The sequence below is a fragment of the Panthera leo genome, chromosome C2, assembly GCF_018350215.1.
Source record: "Panthera leo isolate Ple1 chromosome C2, P.leo_Ple1_pat1.1, whole genome shotgun sequence".
NCBI classification, from domain to species: Eukaryota; Metazoa; Chordata; class Mammalia; order Carnivora; family Felidae; genus Panthera; species Panthera leo.
In genome coordinates, this window is record NC_056687.1 from 129,207,195 (window position 1) to 129,234,105 (window position 26,911).

The 26,911-nt window shown below is 39.5% G+C and overlaps 1 protein-coding gene and 1 non-coding gene across 10 annotated transcripts in view; both read right to left on the reverse strand.

The window, feature by feature from the left end:
- The window catches only part of TMEM108 (transmembrane protein 108), a 363,999-nt gene that overhangs the window by 188,338 nt on the left and 148,750 nt on the right, over nt 1-26,911 (reverse strand). The gene's annotated exons all lie outside the window — the stretch shown is intronic.
- LOC122198977 lies at nt 26,110-26,217 on the reverse strand. Its single transcript, XR_006193262.1, has one exon. It is a non-coding gene; the product is annotated as a U6 spliceosomal RNA (small nuclear RNA).

Here is a 26,911-nt window from a genome sequence, read left to right on the forward strand (position 1 = left end):
GGCTCAGGTCATGATTCCAGGTTTGTGGGATCGAGCCTCATGTCAGGATCCATGCTGAGCATGAAGCCTGCTTAAGATTCTCTCTCTCCCTTCCTCCACCCCTCTCTCCCACTCTGTCAAAAAATTAAAAAAAAATTTAAAACCCCCTCAATTTCTACATATTTTTGCAAACTCTTCATAGGTAATTCATCAGTTGTTGCTGGGCCAGATATAATTTATTGATACTTAGGACAATCTCAACCCTTTCAGGGGCATGAAACTTGGAAAAAAACTATATTTCTTAGAGATCCTTGTCATCAGATTAGATTCCCATTAGATTATCACTGATTAGAAGCCAGAGCGTGACATTTGAAGGGTGAAAGAAAAGCCATAATTCTCCAGTAGCAGCTGTGGGTTAATAGCACTAGACAAAAGGCAGAAGGTTTGGTCAGAGACTTCTGAGGGTCCACCAGAGAACCATCTATTTACTTAGGCGCTACAGGCAGCTAAGGCTTTTATTGGCTATTCCTTCATGTCTCCTGCATATCCAATTTCCTAAAATCTGCTATAGCAAATGACTGCACCTTGGTTTATATCCTCTTGGCTTCACCTCTGGTTTCAGCCATGGTTGCACAGTTCCATACAAGCTTCAACTCCATGGTGGCAGCATTCTTCCTCAAGTGCCAGATACACATTTCTATTTCTGTTCTAGGGTTCCTCTGACATTGCAGATGTCATGGGAGTCGGCTGGGACCACAAAAATGTGGTACAGCTCAGAAATACAGGGAGTTAATATCCATGGGGCAATTCTTGGAAGGCAATGGATAATTCTTCCTACCTTTCATCCCATGGGAGGACAATTCTGGAATGGATTCTATAGGTTTCTAAGTAGGTTCTGCTAGAATCAAGCTCCCATAATGCAATCTCTACAACACACCCCTGTTGGCCATTCCTCTTTGCCTTATTTCTCTCTGCTAATCCTGGGATCAGCTCCCAAGTAAACTATCTACTCCTAAGTCCTTGCCTCAAGCTTTACTTTGTGAGGAATCCAAACTAAGAGAGTGGCTTTCCTGACCTTTGCTCCCCCAGCCCTCCAAAGATTGTATAAGCTTTTGTTTCCCTGTATTAAAATATTTCCTATTGGGGCGCCTGGGTGGCTCAGTCGGTTAAGCGTCCGACTTCGGCTCAGGTCACGATCTCACGGTCCGTGGGTTTGAGCCCCGCGTTGGGCTCTGGGCTGATGATGGCCCAGAGCCTGGAGCCTGCTTCCGATTCTGTGTCTCCCTCTCTCTCTGACCCTCCCCCGTTCATGCTCTTTCTCTCTCTGTCTCAAAAATAAATAAACGTTAAAAAAAATAAAAAAAAAATATTTCCTATTCCTCACAGAGTGGCTTCTGTTTTCCTGAACCAACTATAATTAATAGAGTTACACAATATTCCATCACATAATAGATCATTTTACCTATTACTCTGCAAACAGACATTAAGAGGGGCATCATTATTTTGCTTTTGTTATCTTCAGTACTTTGATTACTATGGAAAATATTACTAGTTGTTTTATCAATAGACATTCTTTCAGTATACCTTACTAACAAAACCTTATTTGGGTTAACCTGACCCAATATAGCTAACTGTAGGCGTGCTGACCATACTGACTCTATCTTTGGTCCTCCATTTTGTTCATGTTAGCTCAGCGATGTCTTTTGGGGCTACATGTTCCGAGCCCCAGAGAGATTAATATACATACCTTAGAAATGCCTGCCACATCTGGGACAGGGGGAGGTTTGTTTTGGCCTCCCATGAATCTATTAGAGATAATATAGTCTTTCCCCTTCCCAATACACAGGTTGTGCCACAAGATCTAATTAAAAGGTAGCTGTCAATTAGATGCATGTAAGCCCCATGAGGTGTGTGTAACATCTCATTACAATGCCCTTTGGCATGTCCCCTCACTCTATAAAATCTGTGGACTAAGGTAAGATTTTGTGGAGAATAACTATGCACCTGCTGTGGATTGTCCTTTGCTCAATCCCCCTGTCAGTAAGTTACCCTGAATAAAACTCGGTAAACTGTATGGAGTGGTCTGCTTCGGTTTCCAGTCTCAAAGTGCCTTCTCATTTTGGGAGATACTTTACTGTCTCTCCTGCACCTTCTAACATTGAGCCAAACCTTAATTTTATAGTCTCCATTGAAGTTAGGAGAGACATAGTTCTAACTAATGAGAAACAGAAGTTCACCCTAGAAAAGTTTAAGCTGGCTTCCTTATTTTTTTCTTTTCCCATCTGGAACAATGACATGAAATAAACTTGCCATCCTACATCCACAAGGGACAGTGAGGACAAAAACCACTGCTTGGGAGGCTGATGGTATGATGGAGCTGCCTCAGGAGCCCTGAATATTGGTCTCCTCACTTCTTGTTATGTGAGAAAGATAAAGGTCCATTTTGTTAAGCTGCTGTGATGATTTCTTTTACCCTGCTGAGTGCAATCCCCTTACACTGTCTTCATATTTTTCACTTTGAATCATTTCCTTTGACTTGACTCCTGGAAGGAAACTGCCAGGTCAAGAGAGGTATATACATAAATTTATGATACTAAATGATCTTACAAATGATGCTAAGTGATCTTACAAAAGGACTAGATCAATCTACATGGCTACCATCATACTATGACACTATATATTCTGGAAAGGGACACTGTACTTGTTTTGTAATTATCTTGCTAAATAAATTCCATTTCATCACCGGTCTAATATACTATTAGTAAGTTCTAAGCTCATAGGCTACATGGAAAGAAAATGCTCTGTGGAATCCTTACTCATAAGAACTGTGAGCAGATTGTCCACTCAATAAAGCAGCACATACTATGATAGCTCTACAATGATTTTTATCACAAGATGACTATTAAAGACAGCCAGCGTGACCTCCTTCAAAGAAAATTTCCCCCACTGTTCCAAACAGAGTACAGTCAAGGGAGACATAGAGATGAAAACACACACAACAATGAGAAGATGACCAGGAGACCAGTGTGGCCAATGGCTTACTAACAGCTAAAGGATATGCTTCTACCTGCAAAAGATGGAGGGAAAGGTGGAAAAGTCCCTGCATCACTCCAAATTAAAAGATACTGTTAGGGGTGCCTGGCTGATTCAGTCAGAGAAGCATGTGACTCTTTATCTCAGGGTCGTAAGTTCAAACCCCATGTTGGTTATAAAGATTACTTAAATAAAACTTAAAAAAAATTGTAATGAAAGAACTATTTAATAACAAGAGACAAAGATGAGCATTTTTATCTGACAGCTCCAGAGCTATTATATAGCCTAAAAGAGATATGAAAGAAACCATGGTAAAGAGATCACAGCAGGGGCGCCTGGGTGGCTCAGTCGGTTAAGCGTCCGACTTCAGCTCAGGTCACGATCTCATGGTCCGTGAGTTCGAGCCCCGCGTCGGGCTCTGTGCTGACAGCTCAGAACCTGGAGCCTGCTTCAGATTCTGTGTCTCCTTCTCTCTGACCCTCCCCCGTTCATGCTCTGTCTCTCTCTGTCTCAAAAATAAATAAACATTAAAAAAAAAGAATTTAAAGAGATCACAGCCAAACAGGCGTGCTTATCATGGCTCACCATGCACTATGCCTGTGTAAGCAAAACTCAGCCTCATCTTATATCTGAGCTCATTTTCCCCCTTTATTGGCAACTCTATGAGGAAATATCCTTGGCTAAGTGAATCATCACAACACTGCTTGATGGCAGAGACTCCTGGAATGTCACTCATTCATTCATTCATTCATTCATTCTATTCACTCACTCACTCACTCTTCCTGCATGCCTACTGCCAGCAAGTGGTAACCCCCTGGACTCAAGGAGCTTACCAATCTGGGAGGAAAATGACAAATACAGCAATAATGATAACACAAAGGCACTGTAGGTTAAGAACCACAACAGAAATATGCGATGCTCTAAGAGCTGAGAATAGAATTTCCTTTAGATGGGATGAATGGAATATCCCACAGGACCTGATGGCAGCCCAGCAGAACCTCAAAGGGTGGGTAGGAGGTCAAGAGGACTATTTAGATGAAAAAGCAATAAATGTGATGCATAGGGCCTAAGTTAGGAAATCTTGGATGTTGTCCCAGTTTGTCTCTTAGATCTTATATGTTACTTAAATTTTGTGAGCCTTGGTTTGCTTACCTATAAAATAGGAAACAGTATCACCCTTCAGAGTTGGTTATTGCATATATTAAATTAGGTAATACATGTGGAAGTATGTTATAAATTATAAAGAGATAGAAACGTAATTAGTGCTCTACTCTTACAATTGTTTTCATTATTCTTTCATATATCGCAAACAGGACAAAAAAGTTCAAATATGGGAAAGTTCAGGGCATAATTGGGACAAGTTTTTCTTTCCAGGCGTAAGACATTATGATTTATGTAGTAGACTGTTAAACAGTTGTGCATTACCTGTTTGTTCTTTGACACACAGACACACAAACATACCCAGCGTCAGTTCCCTGAGGTCAGGTGCTGGATTTTACTATGTAAGTGTTGCATGGTAACTGTTATACCATGTTCAAACAAGTTCTTTCAAGTCAAATTTTATATTCTTATGATTTGGGCTATATATATATATTTTTAATGTTTATTTATTTCCAAAAGAGAGACAAAGCATGAGTGGAGGAGGGGCAGAGAGACAGAGAGACAGAGAGAGAGAGAGAGAGAGAGAGAGAGAGAAAGAGAGAGAGAGAATCCGAAGCAGGCTTCAGGCTCTGAGCTGTCAGCACAGAGCCCGATGTGGGGTTTGAACCCACAAACCACGAGACCATGACCTGAGCTGAAGTCGGACACTCAACTGACTGAGCCACCCAGGTGCCCCTGGGCTATATTTTTAAAATGCTAATTCCAGCATAGTTAACATATAGTACTATATTAGTTTCAGGTGTCCTATATAGTGATCTAACAGGTCCATACATTACTCAGCGCTCATCAGGAGAAGTGCACTCCTACCTAATCCCCTTTACTTATTTCACCCACCTCCCCTCTGGAAACCATCTATTTGCTCTCTGTAGTTAAGAGTCTATTTCTTGTTTTGTCTCTTTGTTTTCCTTTGTTCATTTGTTTTTTTTTTTTCTTAAATTCCACATATGAATGAAATCATATGATATTTGTCTCTAACTGGTTTATTCCATTTAGCATTATATTGTCTAGATCCATCCATGTTGTTGCAAATGCAAGATTTCATTCTTTTCTATGGCTGAATAATATTCCATTGTGTATGTATGTCTGTACGTGTGTGTGTGCGTATCTCACATCCTCTTTATCTGTTCATCAATCAATGGACGTTTGGGTTGCTCCCATAGCTGGCTACTGTAAGTAATGCTGCAATTAACATAGGGGTGCATGCATCCCTTTGAATTAGCGTTTCTGTATTCTTTGGGTAAATATCCAATAGTGCAATTACTGGGTCACATAGTGTAGTTTTATTTTTATTATTATTATTTTTTGAAGTACCTCCATACTTTCTTCAACAGTGGCTGCACCACTTTGCATTGTTATCAACAGTGCACGAGGGTTCCTTTTTCCCTACATCTTCACCAACGCTTGTTGTTTCTTAAGTTTTTTATTTTAGACATTTTGACAGATATAAGGTGATATTTCATTTGATTTGAATGTCCTTGATGATGAGTGATCATTTCAATAGATGGAGAAAAAGCATTTGACAAAATACAACAACCACTCATGATTTAAAAGAAAAAAACAAATGCTCAGCAAAGTAGATTTAGAGGGAACATACCTCAAAATAGTAAAGGCCTTAAAGGAAAAACCCACAGCTAACATCATACTTAAAGGGAAAAAATTGAAAGCTTTTCCTGTAAGGTCAGGAAAAAGAGAAGGATGTCCATTCTTACCACTTTTATTTAACACAGCACTGGAAGTCCTACCCACAGCAATCAGACAGTGAGAAGGAATTAAAGGCATTCATGGGGCGCCTGGGTGGCGCAGTCGGTTAAGCGTCCGACTTCAGCCAGGTCACGATCTCGCGGTCCGTGAGTTCGAGCCCTGCGTCAGGCTCTGGGCTGATGGCTCGGAGCCTGGAGCCTGTTTCCGATTCTGTGTCTCCCTCTCTCTCTGCCCCTCCCCCGTTCATGCTCTGTCTCTCTCTGTCCCAAAAATAAATAAAAAAAACGTTGAAAAAAAAAAATTTTAAAGGCATTCAAACTGGTAAGGAAGTAGTAAAATTTTCATTATTTGCAGATGACATGATACTATATATAGAAAACCCTGAAGACTCCACCAAAATCAACTACAAGTGATAAATGAATTCAGTAAAGTCACAGGATACAAAATTAATGTACAGAAATCCATTATATTTCTATACACTAATAATGAAGCAGAAAGAGAAATTAAGCAAACAATCCCATTTACAATTGAACCAAAAAAACAAAACAAAAACAAAACAAAACAATACCCAGTAATAAATTTAACCAAGTAGGTAAAAGACCTATACTCTGAAAATTAGAAAACATTGATGAAAGACAGTAAAGATGATTTTGGCTATATTAAGTAGGATTAAAGATGTTCCAATTTCATGAGATTGAATTTATAACCAGAAAGGAAATCTAAAGCCTTTAATGTAAAAAAGCAGTTCTGCATCAGAAAGGAAGTTGGTACTAACCCACATTTTGATCCTCACCACACCTAGGTAGACTTTCTAGCTAGCAAGGATGGGGAAACTTGGAAAAAGAGAATTAGCTTCCCTGCTGATTAGAAAAGTAAATTATGGGATTTAATAATGGCAAATATATCATTGGGCTTTACTTCCTTTTATGATGCTGATAAGTTTGAATATTCAGGAAGTTGGTTTAAAAAGTACAGCAGAAAAGACTATTTTTCTTTGTCTAGTTTGGAACGAGTGTAGTCACTAGAGAAGAAGCTTAATTTGAAATGTTATTATTAATAAATGCAGAAATCTGCCCACAGCAAAACTGGCATGAAAATGCTCTAGGAAAGTCAGGATTTCAAGGAAGTGTCCAGTGAAATTACTTACATTACTAATTCATGGCAAAAAAGGTGAGCTTAAATTAAGTAGAGGTTGATATGATTTAAGAATTAATGTTCCTACTCTTCCTAAGTATTTGTATTTAACTGCAACTTATAATAAAATGTTTTATAAATATGATAGATCTAGTTAATGCTTGTATTTAGGGAGTTTAATAGTAAGCCCAATTTTTATATAAAAAGCTTAATTATGTGAAAAAAAAATATGCCCATCTCTTTACTTTAGTTGATTCGTAATCCAGAAATAGACCTAATGGTGTGTCTAAGGCCCTACCATTCATGCAGGCACTATATAGGTTTAACTTATAGGTACCAGCACAGGAAATTAACATTTACTATGCAGTGAATGTGTGCTCAGTGACATGCTAGATGGGACCTTTTCATTGGTGGCTTCACATCATTAAATAGTTTTTAGTGTCCTTGCTTTTTTTTGGAGCACTCAGAAAGTCATAAGGATAGCTCATAGCAGAGTCATGATTCTAATTAAGGACTGCTAAAGCCCACTGTCTTTGGATCAAAACCATGCTGCTCTCTTTTAGGTATAAAGATATACTCAATTCTTATTAATTAGCTTCAAAAACCCAAACCCACCAAATCCCCACATCATCAATAGTCACAAAGGCTCCTAATAAATGCTTTTCTTTAATTCTGATGATTTATTTCTTTTGGCCCTCTACAAAGTGGTCAAAAGGTGTATCTTTTCTCTTTTTTATTTTTTTAAAAATTGAGGAACAAAAGTAACTCTAAAAAACTATTTTTATGTTTAATGACAAAATTCTACCTCCTCTTTAGCCCCTCCCCCCTACACACATTGGGAGATTAGATCCATGCGTTTTTATTTCCTTTGTCATAAGGAATATTAATTTGCAAAACAATGTTAAGATCCTTCCCAGAGCCCTGTCTCCCAAATCAAGAATGCACTATGTCATAGATTAAGTAACACATCAGGTAGATTCCTGAAAAAGTCCACTCACCAATTTTCTGCTATACCCACTGACTTCTTTTTCTGAAATCACACACATATATGGTGTAAACTTCCTTTTCAAAAATCCGTTCAGGCTTCCTTTTGTCTGATATTTCACATTTCCTCAGCATGTTCCCATGGCATCTTGTATTGCTTTCCAACACATTCTTCTTCTTTGTCAAGCTGGTGTTCTTACCTACATCTTTCCATGCACACTCACACACGAACTTCATGCTGCCCTTTTCCACTTCAATATTAATCCCCTACAGGGAATGTCTTCTTTACTTTCTTCTAGCAATTCAAACATAATTGCTTCAAGACTTAATTTCTCCAAAATTCTCTCCTGCTATAATTCCTCCTTCACCTACATCTCTCAACAATCACACATATCACACATCTATTTCTCACCAAATTAAAAAGTCCTAGAGTTGTGGGGCACCTGGGTGGTTCAGTTGATTAAGTGTCCATCTCTTGATTTTGGCTCAGGTCATCTCACAATTCAGTTCCTGGGTTCAAGCCCCACATTGTCTGCACAGAGCCTGCTTGAAATTCTCTCTCTCTACCCCTGCCCCTATGTGCACGTGTGTGGTCTCTCTCAAAATAAAAATAAAAAAAACTTAAAAAAAAAAAGGCCTAGAGTTTTTAAGAAGCTTCAAAGGGGAAATATTTATATCTCATCACAATACAGGAGTCCTCTTTGCAACACTGAAAACTAGCCAAAATAGAAATAAAGGTGGGGGGAGGGGAGGGTTGTTTCCATGGTGAAACTCAAGAGAAGAAATTCATGCTATGAAACAGGGAAGGTTAAACAAAAATTATTAAAAAGGGTATATATGCTCTTCTTTTAATGTCAAACTTTCCTAAGGCTCCAAGGAGAATATAATTTGCCTCTGAGAAAAGTAAACTGAGTTACCATTATTAATTGGCTTAACTCTGGTCAACTAAGCAAACATCAAGGATATGTAAAAATTCCCAAAACTTGTGTTATTTCTTCAAATCTTGCTTTAGGAGCACCTGGGTGGCTCAGCTGGTTGAGTGTCCGACTTCGGCTTAGGTCATGATCTTGCAGTTTGTGACTCTGAGCCCTTATTGGGCTGGCTGCTATCAGCACAAAGCCTGCTTCAGATCTTCTGTCCACCTCTCTCTGCCCCTTCCCTGCTTGTGCTCTCTCAAAAATAAAGTAAATCTTAAAAAAAAAAAAAAAAAATCTTGCTTTAAATTTAGGATGTTATTGGGGTGTGTGGGTAGCACAGTCGGTTGAGCATCCAACTTCAGCTCAGGTCATGATCCTACAGTTTGGAAGTTCAAGCCCCGAGTTGGGTTCTGTGCTGAGAGCTCAGAGCCTGAAGCTTGCTTCAGATTCTGTGTCTCCCTCTCTGACCGTCCCCGCTTTGCGTGCTCTCTTGAAAATAAAAATAAACATTAAGAATTTTTTTTAAACAAATTTAAGATGCTACTTAAATGCACAAAACCAATGTACTATTAAGTGTTATACTTCATTTTTAATCAAGAGTTATATTTTTGTAGAAGCATTAGAGAGAGGCATTAAAATCTTGCTAAAAGTTTACTACCTCCTTGTAGCCTACATTAGCTACATAGCCAAGCCTGTCTGGTTGGACTCTGAGACCAGAGGCTGCCATCTAGTGGCAACCAACTCAAATTACAGGTAAAAAATTTGAAGGAGACATTCTAGAAGGAAATACAGATTAACTGTCAATATTGAAACTAAGACTAAAACTCTATGAATGATACACAGTTCATAATATGATGTGGCAACTTTTTCATTACTTCTCCCCCTTAGCAGACTTTTTTGGACATTTCCTCCCAAATGTTCCCTCCAAATTTTAATACCATAGTTATACTGTGTATTTGTTTATGTAGTGATTATGTATGTTTTTTGTTGTTTTGAGAGAGAGAGAGAGAGAGAGAGAGAGAGGGGCTGGGAGTGAGAGGGGGAGGGAGGGAGGGAGGGAGGGAGAGAGAGAGAGAGAGAGAGAGAGAGAGAGAAAATATCAAGCAGGCTCCATGCTCAGTGCAGAGCCCAACATGTGGCTCAATCCCATGACCCTGGGATTATGACCTGAGCCAAAATGAAAAGTCAGACACTCAACCGACTGAGTTGTCCTATTCCCATGTTCTATACAAAACAAGAGTCAGTGCAAGATTTACTATCTTCATTTAATGCAGGGTTGAGGATGACTAAGGAAATTTTAAGTTAAAAGTTAATTTAAGGGGTGCCTGGGTGGCTCAGTCGGTTAAGCATCTGACTCTTGGTTTCAGCTCAGGTCATGATCTCATGGGTTCATGAGGTGGAGCCCCAGATTGGGCTCTGTACTGACAGCAGGGTGCCTGCTTGCAATTCTCTCTCTCTGCCCCTCCTGTGCTATCTTTAAATAAATAAATAAACTTTAAAAAGTTAAATTAAAGTATTGGTATCAGGAATGGAGTGTTCCTGTAACAACAAAAAGCACTCAAATATAGGGCATTAACTTGGGGTCAGGCAATAGTGCTGTATGGAAACTCTTAGCAGAGCCTGGGAGAGTGGCAATCCATTTTGCAGTAGGAAAGCATTTTTTTTTAAGTTTACTTGTTTTGAGAGAGAGAGAGAGAGAGAGCACACGAGCATGAGCATGAGATGGGGAGGTCAGAGAGAGGGAGAGAGAGAATCCCAAGCAGGCTCCACTCTGTCAGTGCACAGCCTGACATGGGGCTAGAACCCATGAACAATGAGATCATGACCTGGGATGAAACCAAGAGTGGGACATTTAACCAACTGAGCCACCCAGGTGCCTCAGGAAAACATTTTTTAAAAACTGTCACCTGTGACAATTTAGGATACAAATAATGCACCTGATAAGCTTGTTGCTTTAGGTGAAAAAGGTGAAAAATGGGATGCTAATAGCATCCTTTGACTGCTGTTGGTTGTATCTGACAACTGTACCATGAAAAAAGATGATTAAAGAAATGGACAGTTTATAAGCAGAAATGAAAGGGACTAAGAGTTCAGAAATTCCAAGTCTTGTAGGATTAGAAGAGCCAACTTCTTTACCCATACTGTAACACAAAAAAACTGAGGAGACCTTTGAACAATTCAGGTAATTAAATCTTAGTCTCAGGTCAAGGACCAAATTAAAGGTGTGGCTTTATAACCTTTTAAAAAACCACTGAATGGTTTAAGGTGGTCCCCAACTGGACAACATGACCCAGGAAAAAGAAAAAGGGGGTACCTCTCCCCCCAAGAAGTTCAAGGTACTTAAGATTAAGTCTAGAAAGAGAAGAAGGATTTCCTTCCCTGCCCAGACTTGGTGATGTGATTTGTCTGGCTAATGAAATGTGAGCAGGAGTGATGCATGTCAATCCTGGACTGAAGCTTTAATGGCCACTGCTCCATTAACAGGATGGAATGATTTTCTTACTACCACAAAACTGGCAGTGTTCCAGAGGCTATATCATTAGCCTAGGTCTTAGTAAAGATGAGTAAGCAAAGCTACAGCCCATCCTTGTTGGCATGTAGCATGAGGGAAAAATAAACTTGTGATTGTCATCTACTGCTATTTTGTGGTAGTTTGCTACCACAGCATAAATCAAGCACTCTGAAAAATAGAGGGACTTTTAAAAACATTTCTCAAAACTTCAAAGGAGAAGATGCCTATTTCATATAAGAGAGGTGAAAATTTACTCTAAACAAAGGTAGTGACCAGTGAAGGAGAAAACCTTGGTGAATTTAAAACCTAGTTATTAAAGTTCTGTTGGGGATTATACTTTGTAAAAGCTGATCCCCTTTTGATTTTGCCTTCTCACCTCCATTTTTCTAAAAGAACAATCTGAATGGCTGTCTCCCTTAAAGTACCCACCCCCCATACTGAAATTTTATTCACAGTGGTACTACTCAAAAACACATTATGTAACTTCCTCCAAATAATTCTAAATGAAAATTTTAATATTTTGATCAAGAACAAAAATCAACTATATTGGCATATTTAGGATTTTTGTTTGTTTGTTTGCAATGAACCACCAGAACAACTGTTTAACAGAAATACCAGATCAGTCAACTCTGATAGATCATAATATACTTAGCACCAATGGTTATAGAATGTTGTATTGAACTCTTAGTTTAGATCCTCATATAGAAGTGACTGCCTCTAATGATATCCACTGTCAATCAATGATCTTTATTCACAAGAGCAAGGAAGATGGCACATACTATGCTCAAACAGCCAGCACGGTGCCTGGCACAGAGCATGTGATCAGTAAGTGCCAGGTCTCATCTCATACCCAGATTCCTCCTTGCTTCTTTATTGAAGAGATCTGGCTGAGCAGACTTACTGACATTTTAAGGTTTTAAAACAAAAATGGCAGAGGATTTCTCAACAGCAAAGCTTTTAGAGCTCAGTTTTCTAGACCAGGGTGACAAGCATCTCTTATAGGGCTGGCTCCACGGTCTTAACAGGTTTAATGAAGAGAGAAGGAGAAATTATCAGGAAAAGAACATAGTAACATCCAATAAAGATTAATTTAATTGGCTCCTCTCTCCCCTCATTTTTGAACATCTGGTAATATTCAGAGAAATGGATATGTCCTATTCTTTTAACCTTGAGATACCTCTGGAATAAAAGGTCACTGTTCCTGAGTAGTAAAATGATGTCTGATATGGTTTAAGTTCTGCTTCTTGTCCTGATATAAAGTCAGGGTTGACATATTAAAAGTCCTAAAAGCCTTCACCCTGGACATTAGCCCTTTGGCCCAGATGCTCTAACAACACCCTGCTGCCAAAAATCATTCCCGTTTTCTCAAAATTGTAATCTTTAAGGTTAAAGAAAAAAATAGCTTCTTCTTCACATGATATCCAGTTAAAAGTAGAGATCACTGTTGCCATGGAAATGGGATTTTTCTTGCAGTACTGGCCTTCTGTTGGCAGATAAAGCCAGTACTATAATCAATAAGTAGTACTTCATTTTCCACACCCCTCCAGGGGTATGGGATTTTGAGCAAAAGCATACAGAACCATATTTGATGGACCCTAAATATCCATGGGTAGAAACCTCCCCTGTGAAATACCAGCATGTCCAACAAAATGCCAATCTATGCCTTTACCATGCTCTGCTGAAGAATTCACTAAAATTGCTGTAGAAGTATACAGGCCTATCTTTGACTCCTATTAGTTTCCTGTAAGTTTCTTTACTTTTTTTGGCCTTATCTACAAGTCCTTCACTTGTCTGAATTGCTTCTTAATAAAGAACCAACTTGAGTTTAGAACTGCTTAGACCCTGAATTTTGGAATAAGGTCAAGGGGCATAAATGAATCTTTCTAGAACATTGTGTCTCAAAACAATAATCTGTTACTATACATCATGGTGTCACTTTATTCCATTATCATTTAACCTAAAATCTCTCTGGTTTTTCTTTTCATCATCTGGTCATCTTGAAGCTCTGTAATTTTCTCTTCTACACACAGGAACAGCTTGATAGAGAAGATCATTTAAAGCTTTTCCCAAAATAATAGATGAATGGATGATATCTCTTCTTCCCCTGAGTATATATGAAACAGTTAGCATCCACTCCCTGTAGAATTCCAGTTTAAAAATACGGGGATTCAAGCAGAGTCTATATTTACACATTTTTACCCCTGACAGTAGAAAAGTCATCCTCTATGTGTAAAGGTCACTTCCTTTCAGAGAAAAGCAAATGGAATAAAAAAGCATCAAAAGGATGCCTAACCACTAGATCAAACTAAATGCCTTGGTGTCATCACAGGTAGACCACCCTAAGACAAGGACTGTGTGCACAGGTATGGGTAGCAAGAGGAAAGGGAACCAAGGCAGAGTCAGTACTATGTGTCACCAAACTCATTTCTTCCTTCTGCAGATTACAGTGCTAAACTACATTTCCAAAGCTCTCCTGCAGTTAAGTAAAACCACGTGATTGAATTCTAGTCTAAAACCTGCAAACAGACCCACCTATCTCTATTCTGCATGACCTTACATTCTCTTTCTGACTTCCTTCGCAGGTAGATACAAAGAATCCAGTGGAGGGATGCTGAATGTGAGAAGATGACGAACTCACACTATAGAGAAATTCTAGGTCCCCAAATTACTATATAGAACAGGACCCTTCACCTCACCTCCTGCTAATCTACACTAAATCAGGATGTGAGTGATAAATTTTTATCATGTCAAACTACTGAGAATCTGACTTTTTGTTAAAACAACAACCACTACCTACTCTAAAGCAGAAAGCTAAATGGATCCTGAAATGATTCCTTCTGTATGTTCAGCCTACCTTAAAGAGCCAAAAAGTGTCTTGAACTAAACTTACACAATTTACATTAGGATTTTGAGGGGTCTCTTGGTTACTGATACTCTGAATTTATGTGCCAAGAAGCAGTATTAACAGTGAAAACTTAAAATTGATGGCCAAAAACATAAATAAGAATTATCCCTTCCCCCACTTCCCCATACCCTCACGTCTGAAAACAAAAACAAAAAGAATAGAAGAAACCATCTCTAAAAGCTGGAACTCATAAATGTCATTTCAGGGTAGAGAAAGAGGACAAGGCAAGGAGAAATGACCATCTCTAACATCTAATCTCTTTCAGATTATTTACTCATCATTTATATGAGGAGATTATCCTCCTACTATATCACTTTTCATTTTGCAAATGTGTAGTATGCAGACTTCTCTGGTTCAATGAGAAAGGTTTCCAAGAAAATTAAATGTCAAGGCTGCTTGGCTTATTGGTTTTGTTCTATATAAATTCCCTTTTTAATTCAGCTTTGAATAATAACATTCCTCAGTGTCAATGTGACAAACCGGCTTCAATCTTAATGGAGTGTGAGAATCAAGAAAGGAGGTGAGGACTAGCCATGGTTCTCATTTTAGCAGATTAGACAGAGAGTTAAGTCTAAAGACAGCTTTTAATGGCTCCAAGAAGAAGTGGCACATGAGCCTTCAGAATTTTTTTAAGCCTACAGATTATTTGTTCCTGTCTTCTTCCTTTTCCAGAGATTGGTGCCCTGATAAATGTAAAACTTAAAGTAAGCTATAACACTCTCCTGAATGTGAATAGGAAATTGCTAGGAAAGCCAAATTGTCCTGTTAGAGCACCCTCAAGACCACTACTTACTGAGCTGGTGACAGCCCTGGGAGACATAGGCCCAAAGTTCTTCTCCTGACCCTTCAATCCTTCAGTAGCTCATATGACACCATTCTGTTACAGAATTTCCAACATTGGAGGTGGGCAGTGGTGGTTGATGGTGAAGATCCGCTTAAGTGTGGATCCAATATTTACTCAAAAAAGATTTTTATCTTGGGGCACCTGGGTGGCTAAGTCGGTTAAGCGTCCAACTTTGGCTTAGGTCATAATCTCGCAGTTTGTGGGTTTGAGCCCCATGTCGGGCTCTGTGCTGACAGCTCAGAGCCTAGAGCCTGCTTCAGATTCTGTGTCTCCTTACCTCCCGCCACCTCTCTCTGCCCCTTCCCCACTCATGCTCTGTCTCTCTCTCAGAAATAAACATTAATAAAAAAGATTTTAATCTTTTTTGACACCTTTTCACTTTACATATATAAAGAAATAAAACAGAAGTTAAGAGAATAGCTTACGTGCATCTTATTAGTCCAGGCTCTCAGAAATAAAATTTTAGTCTATGTAATTTGCATATGCAGGGCACATATAAGCATGTGATCTCAAAATTCTTTCCTATTAGAATGAAAAAGTGTTATAACTGTGAAAAGCTTAGAATAAAACATAGTGCAATTCTTTCACATTACATGTGAGACGACAGCCCAGAAAGGTTAACTGACTTGCCTGCCCAAGGTCTCGTTCTCTGATATGATGAAGTGATTTGATATGACAGAACATGCACATACATACACACACCGAGGAGAAATTATATACTAATTTGCATGCTAAACCTTCAGATGTCTGGAAGCAATATGATATTTAAAATATCATATCCTCAAAGTAGGCATCATCCAACAAAATTATTCTTAAAGACTTGAAACCTAGGATTAGAAAAGCTGTTGCCAACCTTATTGCCAAGATTTTATCAAAAGGAAACTTAGATTGGGGAGACTTCTTTCCTTATATGCTCTTTCCAGGGATAATTGCACAGATCAATGGAGGACATATTTTCCACAGATTTGTCACAATATGCTCTCAACTGATATTTCTGTTTCTACTCACAAATAGGATAGACTAAGTTTTAAACTGAGTCTGATTTCTAAGTCTTTTCAGAGTATTAAAAATTGACCCAACACAGTGGTTGATGCTATGCATTTTAAAATGATTTTAGGGGTGCCTGGGTGGCTCAGTTAGTTGAGTGTCTAACTCTTGACTTGATTTCGGCAGGTCATGATCCCAGGGTTGTGGGATTAAGTCCCACGTCGGGCTCCACGCTGCATATGGAGCCTGCTTAGGATTCTCTCTCCCCTCTGTCCCTCCTCCCTGCTTATGCATGTTCTCTCTAAAATTTAAAAAAAAAATCATTTTATATGACATGGCTCTGCAGGCGTGGTCAGACCTAGGACAGTAAGGAATTAGTTACAAGTTATATTTAATAGGAAGAGAACAGTAGGATTAATTCAAATGGTTGGGGGAAGTTAACCAACTCTTTTTTTTTTTTTTTTTTTTTTTTTTCAACGTTTTTTTATTTTATTTTTGGGACAGAGAGAGACAGAGCATGAACGGGGGAGGGTCAGAGAGAGAGGGAGACACAGAATCGGAAACAGGCTCCAGGCTCCGAGCCATCGGCCCAGAGCCTGACGCGGGGCTCGAACTCACGGACCGCGAGATCGTGACCTGGCTGAAGTCGGACGCTTAACCGACTGCGCCACCCAGGCGCCCCAGTTAACCAACTCTTTTTACCACCAATGTTTGGAAAGTAAGATTCAGAAATATGCTACTAATGGATCACAAACACTGTGAAGCAACCCTTAATAGTTCCTATTGAAGTGAACAGTGTTGGCTCTGGCAAAAATATCAAAATTAAAGCAAAAAAATGGCTTATTACTCTTGATCCTCCAAGCTGAGAAGGATGTCAGCCGTGTTCTGGAATCTGCATCCTCTGACAGAATGAAAAGATCTTTAGTTCATTTGCTAAACATATTGGAGGCAGCTGCTTATTTCTAGATCAAAGTTTTCCTATAGCTGCAGAAGTCAACAAACACTCACAGTTCTGCCTCCTATGCCATGGCCAGAAGTCAGCCTGTAGGATCTTTAGCTCTGCAAATGAAAAGGTAAATACACACATGGGTAGAATGTCAAGGAAGAGCGTACCAACTCTCCTTTCCACCTGTTCCACTTCAGGTTCAGGTGGCCGCAGGGAGTAGGAATTGGGTTATTGCATATATAAATAGTGCCCAAGCATGGAACACAAGAAGCCTGCATGGCACTGGACATGAAACGGAAAACACAAGCACCTTTGGTGATAGGCAGAAGTGCAGGTAGGGTAAAGGACAGAGAAGTATAAGAGTCAATAGAAAGCACTGACATGTCCATTCAATGGGGGAAACAACTGCTTGTAGCTGGGACCCCCAATGAGAAAGTTACTTTTCCAACCAAAAGTACCTTAAAATATCCCCTATTTATTCTTTAGTCAGAGCACTGAAACAGGACACAGATTAGAGAATAGACAAAGCCAGAGCAACAAAGGCAACTCTAACCTGGGTTAGAGCAGACAGCTATAATTCTGCAGAATTTGTGGCAGGAAGGAACTTCCTTACAAATACAGCAATGAAGACCATATTTTAAGAGACCTTCCAGGAGGTGTGAAAGCAGAAACCAAGATGAACTTTAGACAAGAAAGAAAAACCTTACTGGTTTACTATCATGTAATCAAGAATATCATGGAAAAGGATCAGCAGGAAAAAAGCCAATGTTCCAGTGAATATCCATGCACAAATTAACGATATACATTCATGGTTTGATTATGAATGTATATAGTGGGCTTTTTCAAAGTTGAACCCACAGAGCATGCAACTGGAAAGTGCAGAGGACAATGTAATTACAAAAATCTTTTTAATTAAAGATCTTTTAATTACAAAAATCTTTTTAATTAACAAAATGTTAAAGTGCTATCCATAACTAATTTGGCCTTCTTTTTGAGCCATCACCTGCTGTTACAGAGAAAATGTTTTACTATTCGTACTCTTAACCAATCTCCATTTAAACAACCAGCTGAATTAACCAGCACCCTCCATTCCGTCTCCTCACCATATGGTTTCCTGTGATATGCAGAGTACTCACAGGTTACAGGTTTCTGTCTGGGATGTCTACACAGTGTCTGTTTTCAAAAGTCAATTGTGTCCCCAAATCTATTTATGACCACCTTATGTATTATTTTAGTTATGTAATATAATTAATCACATTGCAAAATAGGGGAAAAAACGACTGTGAAGATAAAGAGTTGTCTGTACGAAAACTAAATTGAATGCTTTGAACAGACTTAAAGTGAGTTTCCTTTAACAATGATTTTAATGGAGTGTCAAGGCAATTGTAAGATTTTTTTAACTTTAAAAAAAACTAAGATTCTATCTCAAAATTCTTTGCAAGCGGCTTAAGGAGTTATTGACCTAGTAAAAAAATACAGTTAGAAATTGTAGACAAAGCATGATAGGTTTAATTAATGCTAGAAATAAGAACACTAATTGGAAGACCAATATATGAAGAAAGGATGTTGGCCCCACATTAAAAGAATGCTGTATGAATATACATTAACAGTAAATTAAAATAAAATGTTTAAGATATATACAAATATAAATATAATTATTTATCATTCTTTGTTTTAACCATTATTTAAAAAAATTGGTTCTGATCACATCTGATATATCGCCTTTCAATGTAACTAAATGTTCAATCTACCTTACACTTTGCCTCAGTACTATAATTTAAACATCTGCTTTAGGAAGTTCGGAGGATCCTGGGAAGATGGCAGCGTAGGAGGACGCTGGGATCACGGCGCATCCTGCTGATCACTTAGATTCCACCTACGCCTGCCTAAATAACCCAGAAAACAGCCAGAAGACTAGCAGAACAGAGTCTCAGGAGCCAAGCGCAGAGGAGAGGCCCACGGAGGAAGGTAGGAAGGGCGGCGAGGCAGTGCGCGCTACACGGACTGGCGGGAGGGAGCCAGGGCGGAGGGGTGGCCCGCCGGCCAAGCAGAGCCCCTGAGTCTGGAAAAAGCAGAGGGGCCAGACGGAGTGTGTTCTGACAGCAAGTGGGACTTAACATCTGGAAGGTTATAAGTTAACAGCTCTGCTTGGAGAGCAGAAAGGGAAGGCTGGAGGACAACGGGAGGGAGAGTTGCTGAGCCCTGGGACAAAAGAGCTTAGTTTGGCGGGGAACAAAGGCACTCGCCAGCACCATCTCCCTCGCCCATCCCCCAGCCAAAATCCCAAAGGGAACTGGTTCCTGCCAGGGAACTTGCCTGCACCGCAAAAACACCCAATGCTGTACTTCTGCGGATCCATCCCTCCGGCGGCGGGTCTGACTCCCTCCCGGTGCCGCAGGGCCCCTCCTGAAGCGGATCTTTGAAGGAAAAGTGAGCTGAGCCTGCCCCTCCCGCCCCTGTGCACCTTGCTGATCCACGCCAGCTAACAGGCCAGATCCCCAGCACCACAAGCTTGGCAGTGTGCAAGTAGCCCAGACAGGCCACACCACCCCACAGTGAATCCTGCCCCTAGGAGAGGGGAAGAGAAGGCACACACCAGTCTGACTGTGGCCCCAGCGGTGGGCTGGGGGCAGACATCAGGTCTGACTGCGGCCCCGCCCACCAACGCAAGTTATTCAAGACAGCACAGGGGAAGTGCCCCGCAGTTTGGCACCACTACAGGAACTATCCAAAATGACGAAACGGAAGAATTCCCCTCAAAAAAATGTCCAGGAAATAACAACAACTAATGAACTGATCAAAAACGATTTAAACAATGTAACAGAAAGTGAATTTAGAATAATAGTCATAAAATTAATCACTGGTCTTGAAAACAGTATAAAGGACAGCAGAGAATCTCTTGCTACAGAGATCAAGGGACTAAGGAACAGCCAGGAGGAGCTAAAAAATGCTATCAATGAGCTGCAAAATAAAATGGAGACAACCATGGCTCGGATTGAAGACGCAGAGGACAGAATAGGTGAACTAGAAGATAAAATTATGGAAAAAGAGGAAGCTGAGAAAAAGATAAAAAAATCCAGGAGTATGAGGGGAAAATTAGAGAACTAAGTGATGCACTAAAGAGAAATAATCTACACATAATTGGTATTCCAGAGGAGGAAGAGAGAGGGAAAGGTGCTGAAGGTGTACTTGAGAAATCATAGCTGAGAACTTCCCTGATCTGGGAAAGGAAAAAGACATTGAAATCCAAGAGGCACAGAGAACTCCCTTCAGACGTAATTTGAATCGATCTTCTGCATGACATATCATAGTCAAACTGGCAAAATACAAGGATAAAGAGAAAATTCTGAAAGCAGCTAGAGATAAACGTGCTCTAACATATAAAGGGAGACCTATAAGACTCGTGACTGATCTCTCTACTGAAACTTGGCAGGCCAGAAAGGAATGGCAGGAGATCTTCAATGTGATGAACAGAAAAATATGCAGCCGAGAATCCTTTATCCAGCAAGTCTGTCATTTAGAATAGAAGGAGAGATAAAGGTCTTCCCAAACAAACAAAAACTGAAAGAATTCGTCACCACTAAACCAGCCCTATAAGAGATCCTAAGGGGGATCCTGTGAGACAAAGTACCAGAGACATCGCTACAAGCATGAAACCTACGGACATCACAATGACTCTAAACCCATATCTTTCTATAATAACACTGAATGTAAATGGACTAAATGCGCCAACCAAAAGACATAGGGTATCATAATGGATAAAAAAACAAGACCCATCTATTTGCTGTCTACAAGAGACTCATTTTAGACCTGAGGACACCTTCAGATTGAGAGTGAGGGGATGGAGAACTATTTATCATGCTACTGGAAGCCAAAAGAAAGCTGGAGTAGCCATACTTATATCAGACAAACTAGACTTTAAATTAAAGGCTGTAACAAGAGATGAAGAAGGGCATTATATAATAATCACAGGGTCTATCCATCAGGAAGAGCTAACAATTATAAATGTCTACGCGCCAAATACGGGAGCCCCCAAATATATAAAACAATTACTCACAAACATAAGCAACCTTATTGATAAGAATGTGGTAATTGCAGGGGACTTTAGTACCCCACTTACAACAATGGACAGGTCATCTGGACACAGGATCCATAAAGAAACAAGGGCCCTGAATGATACATTGGATGGGATGGACTTGACACATATATTTAGAACTCTGCATCCCAAAGCAACAGAATATACTTTCTTCTCGAGTGCACATGGAACATTCTCTAAGATAGATCACATACTGGGTCACAAGACAGCCCTTAACAAGTACACAAGAATTGAAATGATACCATGCATACTTTCAGACCACAATGCTATGAAGCTTGAAATCAACCACAGGAAAAAGTCTGGAAAACCTCCAAAAGCATGGAGGTTAAAGAACACCCTACTAAAGAATGAATGGGTCAACCGGGCAATTAGAGAAGAAATTAAAAAATATATGGAAACAAATGAAAATGAAAATACAATCCAAATGCTTCAGGATGCAGTGAAGGCAGTCCTGAGAGGAAAATACATTGCAATCCAGGCCTATCTCAAGAAACAAGATCTAACAGCACACCTAAAGGAAATAGAAGCAGAACAGCAAAGACACCCCAAACCCAGCAGAAGAAGAGAAATAATAAAGATCAGAGCAGAAATAAACAATATAGAATCTAAAAAAACTGTAGAGCAGATCAACGAAACCAAGAGTTGGTTTTTTAAAAAAATAAACAAAATTGATAAACCTCTAGCCAGGCTTCTCAAAAGGAAAGGGGAGATGACCCAAATAGATAAAATCATGAATGAAAATGGAATGATTACAACCAATTCCTCAGAAATATAAGCAATTATCAGGGAATACTATGAAAAATTATATGCCAACAAACTGGAAAACCTGGAAGAAATGGACAAATTCCTAAACACCCACACACTTCCAAAACTCAATCAGGAGGAAATAGAAAGCTTGAACAGACCCATAACCAGCAAAGAAATTGAATCAATCATCAAAAATCTCCCAACAAATAAGAGTCCAGGACCAGATGGCTTCCCAGGGGAATTCTACCAGACGTTTAAAGCAGAGATAATACCTATCCTGCTCAAGCTATTCCAAAAAATAGAAAGGGAAGGAAAACTTCCAGACTCATTCTATGAAGCCAGTTATTACTTTGATTCCTAAACCAGACAGAGACCCAGTAAAAAAAGGCCAATATCCCTGATGAATAGGGATGCAAAAATTCTCAATAAGATACTAGCAAATCGAATTCAACAGCATATAAAAAGAATTATTCACCATGATCAAGTGGGATTCATTCCTGGGCTGCAGGGCTGGTTCAACATTCACAAATCAATCAACGTGATACATCACATTAATAAAAGAGAAGATAAGAACCATATGATCCTGTCAATCGATGCAGAAAAGGCCTTTGACAAAATTCAGCAACTTTCTTAATAAAAAACCTCGAGAAAGTTGGGATAGAAGGAACATACTTAAAGATCATAAAAGCCATTTATGAAAAGCCTACAGCTAATATCATCCTAAATGGGGAAAAACTGAGAGCTTTTTCCCTGAGATCAGGAACACGACAGGGATGCCCACTCTCACCACTATTGTTTAACATAGTGTTGGAAGTTCCAGCATCAGCAATCAGACAACAAAAGGAAATCAAAGGCATCAAAATTGGCAAAAATGAAGTCAAGCCTTCACTTTTTGCAGATGACATGATATTATACATGGAAAACCCGAAAGATTCCACCAAAAGTCTCCTAGAACTGATACATGAATTTAGCAAAGTTGCAGGATACAAAATCAATGTACAGAAATCAGTTGCATTCTTATACACTAATAATGAAGCAACAGAAAGACAAATAAAGAAACTGATCCCATTCACAATTGCACCAAGAAGCATAAAATACGTAGGAATAAATCTAACCAAAGATGTAAAAGATCTGTATGCTGAAAACTATAGAAAGCTTATGAAGGAAATTGAAGAAGATATAAAGAAATGGAAAAACATTCCGTGCTCATGGGTTAGAAGAATAAATATTGTTAAATACTGTTAAAATGTCAATACTATCCTTTAGAAAATACTCAGATACCCTGACAGATTTCTGCCTTCCTCTACTGGCACCCAGCCCTGCCCAGTGTCTGATGGGGTTTGGGGGCAGTCATCTGGCATTGTGTCAGTCCTTTCATATGCATTGCCTGGCACCCACTGGTTTGTAGTAACATCTCGTTTCCCTGTCACCATGTGTCTTTCTGGCCTCTTGATGCTAAAGTACCATGCTGGCCACTTCTTTTACCTCCAGTAATGCTCCCAGGTAGGTCTTGCCAATGCCCTTTTGTTGTTCAGCCCTGGCTGGCTGCATACCCCAGAGTGTGCTCCTTTACCATTCAGCCCCCTGCCCAGGCGTCTGCCCCAACATCTGCTGTAATGATTCTGATTCTCACCTCAGCAAACCTGCTGCATGATAAGTGAGCTGCTGCATATTGGCTTGTAGAGCACAATGCTCCTTCGCAGTCCCCAGTCCCACTAAGAGCACAGGGGCAGAACCCTGAGTCTGCAGGGCTACTCTGAAGTCCTCGGTCTCTCAACACCAAAGTGCAGAACTAACTGTGGAGATGCCTTTCTTACACACATTTCTGTTTCCCTTCCTCTTTTTATTTTCCTTTGCCCATCTTTACCCTAGCCAGGACAGAGGCAGACATTTCTTTTCTCATATCATCTTTTCCTTCTTCCCAATTCCAGTCTCTCTGCACTATAGAAGAGCCTCATGAGCTGGACCCTCTAGGTTTGTCTTCTCTATACCTACGGGGCAGATACAATAATTTAATGGACCTTCTCACTCCTCAGTGTCTGCTTTCATACCCATTGTCTCACCAGTCTCCTATGCTGAAGTCATAAACCTACTGTGCCTTAAGAATAACATCCTATAATGAGACAGACTTAGAGGGGAAGAGAAGATGTATTATTGTAATATCTGTGAAGACATACATTTATTTGTTTTTATATATTTACTCATTCCAGAGTGAGGAGTCAAGCAGTTCCAACTAATATTTTTGTTTTTATAATAAAGTCTTCTCTACTTCTAGCTAAAGATTAATATCTGCTATTTCTAGAAAGATGTCTGGACTGGACAATATAGTGAGGATGCTAATGCAAGAAACGACAAAAATGAGTCAGGTGCACCTCTCACAGAATCCTCTTATCAAGACATATTTGGTTTAGGTCTGTTTCACAAGGAGTATCATATCTGGACTTCAGAAGGCTTTGTTAAAAGGACAGCTGTATTTAGCACATCTCTAGCTGGGCCCTGTGCTCCTGGAATAAGGGAAGAATGGTTTGCTGGCTGAGGCAGACATAAATGCCTAAGACGGTGTTTAAGGGCACAAGAATATTAAAACGTGGGAAGAAAATGTTTTACTGTGAACCTTCAAACCAGCAGACAATAAAAACCGCAATATGACAACGTTTGCCACTACCTAGTATTCCTAGAATTCCCTTCTTATGGTCTGCTAATGCACAAATGTGGCCAGCAACAAACCCACACTGGAATCTCAGGCTATTCTCTTTAAAGAGTGATCCCCAGCAGGTCTTTTTAAAGCTCCCACTGACATGTAAGCTCAGACAACTCTCTGTGGAGACTCAAACCTATGAATTTTCCTAGAGAAAAGTAAATTTTAATCTTTCATGTTTTCCTTAGGACTATTGGTCTTGGAAGGAAAAGTTAATTTTCTCTGCCCTCAATACAATCTGGTTAATTGATCTACAATGGGAAGGAAGGACTCTGTTTCCATTAAAATTGGAATAAAAAGCTGGCAGTCAAGTGCATGCAGAAACTACTGGACCTTGACACATCTGACAGATAAATGGCAGCCTGGTGGCAGATCAAGCCAGGTGGGAATGCCTAGATAGGGTGGGATCTACTAGGTGGATTACTAGGCAAAGAAGACTTGGAGTTTAGAGGCAAAGACTATTGCCTCTAAGGCAAAGGTTCATTGTGTCTTAAGATATCTTTGATGCAATTCTCTGGGCAAAAAGACTTCTGAATATTTAGACTGTTTCAATATTAACCACATTCTTATTTTCAGGGCCCAAAGCATAAAAGCTGAAATTTAATTTTGGTCACTGTCAAATTATTTGATATGAGAACTTCCAAAGACTGGACTTAGAACTGCTTTTATGTTAGCTAGCTGGTTAAACCTTTATAACAATGATCAAAATCCAAGATTAATATGGTGACAGTGAACCATCTCCCTTCCTCTGTTTAACTGAAATTCATGCTTCTGGATTTGGTTTGCTGAAAGCTTCATTTTCTTGGAGCAAAATCATTCCTGGAAAATCTTTATATATTCCACTTAAATGTGCCTGAAAATGTTTCTCTTTTTGCAGTGGGGTCTTTCATAAGAAGATAATCTCTGAGTCCAGGCTGTGGGAAGGGCAACTTTAGTGATGAAGTGACCCTAAACAGTATTTAGAAAGAATGCAGATTTTGCCCTCAAAAAGCATAGACCTAAGGAAGGAAGCTGTTAACAGGAGTGAAATTAAACACACATGCAGTTTCCAAGTTCAGAGCAATCATAAGGAGCAATGCAGCCCCTGAGTGATTTCCTCACTTACGATGAAGACAAATAAAGAAATCTGGCGTGACAGGACATAGGTAAGGCCACTCAGGCTCTTCTCTTCTGGGACAGGACAACTGGATCACAGATGAAACTCCTCCATACCTTTACTGACACTTGGCACCATCAACTTCCTATGGTTATCTAGTTTCCTGTGTCAGTAACTAGACTGAAGTTAACTTTTAAGCATACACTTAATACAGATTTTCTTTATCTGAAAACAATTTGTAAAAAGTCACTAATTCTCTGAATACACACCAAATGTAATGCTTTTTGGAACTTATGTGTTTTTCCTGACAGAACTAATATACCTACCATACAACATCCTTTATTTCACACGGGATGTTCACAGCACAATTATAGTGAAAGTAACTTCATGAATTTGTGTGTCAACCTTGCGCAGGGGCCATGCTAACCTTCTCTGTGTCATTCCAATTTTAGTACATGGGCTGCTGAAACAAGGACCATAATGAAAGTAATTTAAACAAAATCTATTTCAGGGCTTCATTTTATTTCCTTTGTTAGCCAAATGATTCTCTCTGGAAGCATCTACTGTGTCCTGATTGTCTAATTCTACCAGATCTTCATTTGTTAATGCTGTTCATGTGACTCAAAGCAGTTTTCCAACATCACTTCCAACAGCTTCATGAATTCTAGCCTTGTAAGCCCTAAATGTTTAATAATTTTGGTGATGAGAAGTAGGAAAGATAATATTTAAGAGCAGGACTCTGGAACCAGATTGCCTGGGGTCTAATCTTGGTTCTACCGTTTCTAGGCAACATACCCTTGGGAAAATTACTGAAGTCTCTGTGCCTCAGTTTCCTCATCTGTAAAATGGAAAAATACGGGTAACTCTATCTCATTGGGTTGTTGTGAGGGCTAAATGCAAAGCATCTATAGCAGTGCTTCACATACGATCAACACTATATGGGTGTTGACTATCATCATCATCACCATCATCATCATCAAAGTCTGAGCTGTAGAGAATCTTTAGCAGCAAGACTGCAAGTATGCATAAGTCATGGGAACTTTTGACACCAAAAGGGTAAATGAGACATAAAGTAAATAAATGAGGAAAGTAATGTTTCTCTATCAGGAAATTGTTATAATCTAGCTATTTCTATTTCTTTAAACTCTTCTCTTAATCTTGAGTCCCCATA